Source organism: Coregonus clupeaformis, unplaced genomic scaffold, assembly GCF_020615455.1.
Source record: "Coregonus clupeaformis isolate EN_2021a unplaced genomic scaffold, ASM2061545v1 scaf5690, whole genome shotgun sequence".
NCBI classification, from domain to species: domain Eukaryota; kingdom Metazoa; phylum Chordata; class Actinopteri; order Salmoniformes; family Salmonidae; genus Coregonus; species Coregonus clupeaformis.
This window is the reverse complement of record NW_025539144.1, coordinates 1,583-10,332: the sequence shown is the minus strand read 5'-3', so window position 1 is coordinate 10,332 and position 8,750 is coordinate 1,583. Positions and strand designations below refer to the sequence as shown.

The 8,750-nt window shown below is 42.4% G+C and overlaps 1 pseudogene; it reads left to right on the top strand.

Annotated features, from left to right (window-relative positions):
* The first annotated feature begins 3,355 nt into the window (after positions 1 to 3,355).
* On the top strand, positions 3,356 to 5,480 carry LOC123490933 (annotated as a pseudogene).
* The last annotated feature ends 3,270 nt before the right edge of the window (positions 5,481 to 8,750 follow it).

The window sequence follows — 8,750 nt, the reverse complement described above, 5'->3', positions numbered from 1 at the left end:
GCAAGTGTTTTAGGAGCGCGGACAGTGATGAGGGGTGGTCGCTGGACCGGGCGGACCCGACGAGGCAATAAGGCAGTGATCGCTGAGATCCTAGGTGAAGACAGCTGAGGTGTATTTAGAGGGTATGTAGTCAGGATGATATCTATGAGGGTACCATGTAAACGGATTTAGGGTTGTACCTGGTAGGTTCGTTGATAATTTGGCGTGGAGGTTGAGGGCAAATCTAGCTTGGATTGTAGGATGGCTGGGGTATTAAGGCGATATCCCAATTTAGGTCACCAAGCCAGTACAAACTCTGAGGATAAATGGGGGCAATCAATTCACATATGGTGTCCAGGGCACAGCTGGGGGCTGAGGGGGGTCTGTTAGCAAGCGGCAACAGTGGGAGACTAGTTTCTGGAAAGGCGGATTTTTAGAAGTGGAAGCTCAAAACTGTTTGGGCACAGACCTGGATAGTATGATGGAGCTCTGCAGGCTATCTCTACAGTAGATTGCAACTCCACCCTTTGGCAGTTCTATCTAGGGACGGAAAATGTTATAGTTGGGGATGGACATTTCAGAATTTTTGGTGGCCATTCTGAGCTAGGATCAGACACTGCTAGAACATCAGGGTTGGACAGAGGTAGCTGAAACGAGAGAATAACCCAAACTTAGGAAGTAGACTTCTGATAGGAAGTAGATCCTTATAAACCCGCCCCAGAGCGCCCAGGACCTCGGGACTGGTTTTAGGTTCACCTTTCAACAGGACAATGACCCTAACCACACAGCCAAGACAACGCAGGAGTGGCTTCGGGACAGGTCTCTGAATGTCAGGCTGTGATAAGATATTGTGTAAATATAATTAATTTGAAGATTTTATTTACACTGTAGGCGCTTTTTGTTAGCTAGCTAGCAATAAATGCACCACCTCTGCTCACTGCCATTCATTCGCTAAGTTCTAGAGCGCCCACTTCACTAAGGATTTAACATTGACCTTCATCCCATCAAAAGGAGGGAGTGGGTCTTTAAGTGAAGCCCAGGCTATCGGATTGTATATACCACTATATGGAGTATTGAGACAGAAAGAAAAGTTCCCCTGGTTCTACATGTAATTAGCATAATGTGTAATAACAATGTAATGCATTGCAAACTCCATAATTCCCACATGATGAACTTCTACAACTTTTGCAATGTCAGCTCATTGGTGGTCTGTAAAGTAAGAAATGCTGCAGTTATTTGGGAAATTGACACAATATTGCGCAACATGTTGACACAGAGGGAAAAAAATGTCCCTGTGTATTTCAAGAGGGGTTTGAATTACTAAGACCACTGGACTATAAAAACTGAATTTAAAGTCAGACAGAAGTCAGATTATTGTGTAATCGTAACTTTCAAACATGGTTGGATAAGAACATTTCAGTCAGTTTCAGGGGAGGAGTGAGTAGAAAACAGTGCTTCCGAGTTACAGTATCTCCGAAAGGAGGACTCATCTTGAAAACAAAGGGGCTCAGCAGCTCGACATGTTGGTAAGCCACAATCCTTTACCCTTAGCTTACTGTTTACTATAATAAGTGCATTACGTGTATAGTTGTTGATAGATGAGAATATTGTTTTTGGGGGTCGAAACATACAGCATGTCCACTTCAACAAATTAGATGTCATAGATTATATGCCTATCCTACTTGAATGGTTACATTGCCCAAAGACAACTCTTACTAATTGACGTCCACCAGACTAGGCAACAATTGCTGTCATCTTGAAGTCATATTAGGACCTCACAGTTCTTTAGATGACAACTTTTATTGAATGTCAAATAATTGTAGCCTCACTAAGTACATTTAAAAGGGGGATACTGGGAATGGTGGAGCCTACTGTCACATTGTATATATGATAAGTAAGATTGCAGGCACAGGAATACGTAATAGGGTTTTTTATTTCTCTACCCAACAAAAAGGTAATGCCAGAAAAAACGACGCGTCAAAGTCCAAAACAAAACACATATATATCACAGGGATGTAACCCAACAAAAGAGCGAGGTTAAACCTCTAAAAAAACACGGGACGAGACCCGAATAACAAGTGCACAATTACACGGTATGTAAACCGCAATACAATGTACTGTAACACGCAGCACGAAAGCCGACACAACAGAGCACAGGTACTCACGAGACCAACGGACATGGGACAGTATTCAACAAGGACAATGGAGAAGAGAAGGCACATATATACACATACTAACAGGGGGAATGGGAAACCAGGTGTGCGTAATTAGACAAGACAGTCCGGGCTGTGTAATGATCCAGGTCAGTGACACCAGAAGGCCGGTGGACGTAGACCTCCGGAGCTGGAGAACGCAACAGTACCTGGGGGATCATGACACTCTACATCCATTTTCTGATTCTTGGAAGAACATACTGTATTTTATAAATTACTCAAGAGCTTAGTTCTGTCTTACCCCATCAGAACCCAAAATAGAAGCTTGTTTTACTTCATTGTTTGTAAAATATTTGGAACTGTAAACAAAACACTATAGCTTCAAAACATGGTTAAAACTGTAATTATGATGTATGGATGGTCAGTCCTCGCATTCATAGTACCATCTATTTGAGAGTGGTTACATTTTCTCCAGCCCCATCCTCAGTTGTTTGCCAGTAAGAGTGTCGAGTTTTTGAATTCCAGATTGCCTCCTTTAAAACAATTTTACTGGCCGCATAATAGGTCTCGTGGATAATTGTTCAGCCACATCAAACGAGGCCATAATTAAAATTGCCAGATGCACTCTTATTGGTTTACACACTTGGGGCTAGAAGTGATTTATTCATAATGATACAAACATCCCTATGTAAGCCTTGTGACACCAGACTAGTAAGGTGTATCAGCACACAAATAAAGGATTTTCAATATCAGGTTGGGACGAAGCCAGTGGACCATGGATTTTCAATGCAAAGAGACAGTTAAATGCGAATTCCCTATATGCCAAGGATGTCTAATCTGAAGCAGATACTCCAAGACTGATATATCCATCAAATGAATTATGGACTGTGTAGAACCCTGTTATGTCATAACAATCATTTTAATTATCTTTTAATAATTTGCATTATTTTCACTTTGTCAGGGGGGGGATGATGAGGAACCTTATACTGATGGTATCTTGAGTCTACCTGCAGGTGGTGAAATGCACCCCAAGATGCCCACTATATGGCTCTATAGCAGCTTGCACCACAGTCCCTACATCCGGTCCCTCTGCTGCCTCCATACATTACCTTTTGTGTATATGAGTGAAAACTGTAAATGGGCTTATTATAAGAACTAACACTTTTCAAAGGCTGGCAAACTTGAGTAAAGCTCTATTTAGGACATAACTCTAGGCTTTACAGATCGAACCAGATGGGTTTGTGGGACTGTCTAACCTGGAGAACTCTCTCTCATATAATTGTGAGCTGACTGAATCTGTAATACAGGGCGATCATCTCAGACCCCTGGTTCCTTGGAAATGCTAGATCTGTATGGTAACCACATGAAAATAATCCAACCTGCACTGTTCTTTGTGAACATGATAGATTTCAAGAGCTAAATGTTACTCCAAACAGGATGACATGCATATGTGAGGAAGATTTGCTTGGCTTTAAGGCAAACACTCGCTCCTTGATTGAGCAGCATCCAACTGAATAGCATGACTCAGTATGGCTTTGACTGAAAATATGGCGGAAATCCCTCACGAACATGTCCATGGAGATACTTGACTTATCGCCCCAATGGATTCAATGTGGACAAGGCAAAACTGTTTTTCAATGCAATCCGGGGAACCAAAATTCACCATCTTATTCTAAAACACAGCACCATGGGAAAATAATTTGGTTTCAGCAACGCCAAAGCACCCAGACAGGCAAAGATTTGAGGGCCTCAAGAATAGTGCCCCCAAGATTCTAGATCTGTCCAAATGCTTTATATTTACTTTGCAATAGCAGTATTCAGTCCACTGAGAGAGTGTACAGATATAACAATAGCCCAAAACAAAACTAACAAGATTGACAGGGGTGTGTTTTTGGGCCTGAAAAATCTATAACGGCTGAACCTGACACACAATCTTATAGGGGAAATCTATTCTTACACATTTGAAAATCTACCAAGATTTTAGAACTAGATTTATCTTACAATCATATTGGTGTATTGGGATATCAGTGGCATTTACAGGACCTCCACACCTACAAGTCCTTGATCTTACAGAAAACTCTAGTACAGATGGTTACCTTGCACCACTCCCAAACATCCAACTTCTCGTTTGCTGGATAATAAGATCACATCCTTAAAGGGCCTCGTGGGCTGATAGTATGATCATACTTAGTATTCAAAACAACAGGTAAACTAATTTAGAGGATGTATATATTGTTTTAGCTAAATTAATGCACATTAAGCTTCTCTGGTATGGTAACAACTTCATAAAGTGGACACCCTTAACAATAATATTTCAGTGCCAGCTGTGAACTCTCAAAGCTGCTTGAGCTAAGGAACATCGCCTTGCAGGTAATATGGGTACGGGAGAGCGTTTGCATGTTTTTGAAAATCTTGGCAACCTTTAGTCGGGATTAAGCTTGAACCCACTGCAGGCTCCCCTCTCAGATGGATCTCCACTCTCAACCCTCTCACATACATTACGTTTTAGTCATTATAGCAGACGCTCTTATCCAGAGCGACTTACAGGAGCAATTAGGTTAAGTGCCTTGCTCAAGGGTACATCGACAGATTTTTCACTTAGTCGGCTCAGGAATTAGAACCAGCGACCTTTCGTACTGTCACAACGCCCTTAACCACTAAGCTACCTGCCAGCTCCAACATATCCCCAACCAGACATTTTCCCAGGGGAGTCTCAAAACATTTGACCTCTCTCTTACAACCCCTGGCCTCTCCTGACCCAGCGGCGCTCGCCCAGTCTCTCAGCTAGATCAACCTGTATAGGAAATCCATTCCACTGTGACAGCGGCCTAGAGGACTTCTGACATGGCCGAACGGGACAAAGTGACTTTCCAGACCCTGGCGTGGATGAATTCAGCTGTGATTTTCCCTCAAATCTCCATGGCGGGTCAGCTGTTGAATTACAGCACAGTCATATCGCGGTGAGGAGGATGGACGAGGGGCTGGTTCAGGAGCTGAGGCTCCCGCTTTCGGGCTGCCTGCTGGGCCCTCATCGGGCCCTGATCATCGTGCGGAATGATTGTTGTAGACTGCCGCGGGATACTTCTCAAAGTTGTACAAAAGGTGATCGGCCAGGATCCTGGGGGGCCCTAGGAAGAATCCTCCTGCTGATGGGCCCCGTGCACAACGCTTACTTATGCTTCAGCAACAACGACTACAAGTGGGGTAGAAACTTGCCCTGTTGAAGAGGCTGCCGACTCTCAGCTGGCGGAGCGGAACATCCTCCGCTGCTGCTTTGAGGCCAGAGACCTCATCCCAGGTGAAGATCAACTGTCCAACATCAGGGATGCCACATTTGGGAGCAGGCAGGTACAGTGTGTATCGTTCAAAGAGTTCCCTAAGGGACGGCTGGTGCTGAGGCCTTTAACCTGGCTCAGAGTGCAGGATGCTGGAGGAGCACAGGAGATTTTCTCATCATGGTGACTGCGGGGAAAGTCCCCATTACAGACTGGGATGAAATGCGAAGCCATTAGGACCTTGTCCAGAAGAGGGAGTGTACCTACGAAAGTGGCCGGAGGGACACACAGGACATAGAATGGTTCTATGAGAAGCTTCATGTCCAAGATTCTTAAGCACAGGAAGATCAAAAAGAATATAGCCAAAGATAACAAAGGTGGGATATCACACTTGTAAATATGCAAGCAGTTGGAACTTAAAGATGCACTCTCCCAACTTTTGTATAATTTAAGTAGTTTTGAAGGTGGTGCTCTATTTATTTTGTTTCAATTCCTAATGATATGTTACAAATCCAATTTTACTATATGTTAGCAAACACAGGAGGTGCTGAGGGCGACGGTTCATAATAATGTCCAGAACGGAGCAAATGGAATGGCATGGATTTGATACCGCCCCACCTATCCGCCCAGACATTACCACGAGCCCGTTCTCCCCAATTAAGGTGCCACCATCCTCCTGTGGTTACGTAATTTGTTGTGCTTAAAGATCCTGGAGTGAATCTTTAATGTTGTTGACTCATTTTTACACAGCCTGTATGCTTAAGTGTAAGTCATATTTCACTGTATTGTGAACTGCACTTTGAAATATTACATCTATTTTTTTTGTCTGTACAACATAAATCATTGTTACCATATTGATTACAGTCAAAATGGAGAGGGTCCTCTGTATTTTGCCATGGCTTGCTTTTTACCACTAGGTTGCAGTCTCAACCTGCATTAACCAATATTGGTCCTGTGAAATATGACCTTCTGTTTAGTGTGTTTTGCAGTGTGTGTACAATGCGATGCTCTTTCTTTACATTTACACATTCTAATATAATTAATGTAAGAATTTTGTTACTTTTCATTAAAAAAACACTTCTCAACAACACTTTATCTTCTAAACTTGAATACTTATGTGAACTTTTTACACTGTATGCATGCTTTCACTTGTTCTGGGGATAAAAAATAACAGTGACCATCTCCCCCCTACTTCCTCAATGTAGAGTGTATGTCTGAAAACAGGATGCCACTGGGCAGAGTAAAACTTCCTGCTGTAAGTACTTTTTTTGTATTTTATTCGATCCCCATTAGCTGCTGCTGAAGCAGCAGCTACTCTTCCTGGGATCCACGTAAGGAGGAGCTGAGAATAAATTCATCCTCTCTCAGCAGTCACAGTGTTTGGGACTTACATACGGAAACCTCTCCTGACCTGTGGCAATTAACACAACAAATGTTTAGACGAATCTATTTGCAAACCCTAGAGCTCGATTTGAAAATAATAACCAAATATTTACCAAGTAAATAAACTGCAGGTCTCCCCTTTAGAGATTATTTCAGGGATATGTAGTATTTTTGGAACAGAGGCGCACGCCGGTCAGATTCCCTCATCAGGAAAATGTAATAAACACTGCCCCCAACTATAGCAAATATTTTACATCTGTTAAAACAAATATAATAATATGCCTTCTGTGCAAACCGAGGTGAAATCCATTGACCGGAGTGGTCAATCTACAGTGAGCTGACCTGGTGCATAAAGGCACCCATGGAGGAGACCTAAGACCAGGGAACACAGTCCATCCAGTCTGGGTCATATAAAGCCCATCAATTCAGCATAACAGGAGCTCTCATGCAAATCCTCTAACAAGTATGGGTCAGGGATACATAGGGGCAATTCACGGGAACAGATTTACACTGATGTATGCAAAACAATACACCATTGATTTCAAAGTTGAACAAACCATACAACTCATGCACAATGACTACTTGGACAATTTACACAGATGCAAAGTTTTGTAACAGATTTACGTTTAAAATCTCCCTCAGATTTATTCTGTTGCCAAACTTTGTGTCTGCACAGTTTTCCTGTAAATGTGTTTTTGTAACATTTTCAGTGGAAACTGTTAAAAGTAGTTCTTGTGCACAGAGTTCTATGGTTTGTTAAACTTTGAAATCAATGTTTTTGGTTTATTTGAAAGTGAAAAATCGGAGTCAGCATAATCTGACCATGGAAATGCCCATAACAAAAACAGAGGTTAGTAGTGACGCACAGTGGTACCTTTGATTTGTATCTCTATTTCAGAAGGGGATAAGGGAAAATAATATTGAAACATTTCCATTTAAACAGAGGCCTGTTTCTTCCAGTTTTCTGTACTTGCTGACTGCAGAAACATTTAGGTACTGGTAGCCTACGCAACCCAGGCTAGAGGGCCTTGTGGTAGTAAAGGAGCTGATGGAGCATCTGCAGTCAACTTTTGAGTGCTGGTCTGTCCTCGGAGAGAAAGACAGGCCTGAGTGGCCATCAAGAGCATGGAGTTTTAATAGAGCACAACTGCTTTTTCCCATCTACCCCGGGGGCTCGGTAAGTCTTTGTACAGGGACGGATCTTATGTTTCCGTAGAGGATCGGCCTTCACATTCCACAAGGAAAGGGAAAGGCAGGGAAGGGGAGAGAGGACGCACTTCCCAACTGACCCTTTGGAAATACTTGGAACACTGGTGTGGCTCTTCCCAGCGTGGGGGAGAGAGAGCAGAGGGATAAAGGATTAGGATCTTAGTCCTGCCTCCGGTTACCTGTTTTTCTAGCCATATTTCACCTACAGTTTGAAGTTCTACATTATTCAAGTTATCTCCCTGGTAGACGCTTCCTATGAGATTGCAAGAGCAGCCAACTTTATGAAAATATGTGAATTTGTGATACCAGGATGTTTATATAAGTATTAAGGTGAATTCGGTACAGCTGTGCTTCATAGACTCATTTTAATGCCGTGCAAATGAAATACCAGGTTAATCAACTCCAACTCATGGCAATATACAGGTAACTGTCAAAATAAAGGGAAACCCCAACATAAAGTGTTTTAATAGCGATGGGGCCATCAAGAGGACAGAACAGCTTCAATGCACCTTTGGCATAGATTCTAACTCTATTGGAGAGATGCGACACCATTCTTCCACAAGATATTCCAGTAATTTTGTGTTTTGTTCATGGGGGGTGGAAAACATTTTTAACTAGAGTACTTGTTGTTTTGCCACAAAACTGAAATTAGGCAAACTTACTAGAATTTTAGCAACAAGCAAATGGTGTGGACAATTTCTGCATAATGCATCTTTAATTAGCTCAGGAAACCACACCTGTGTGGAAGAAC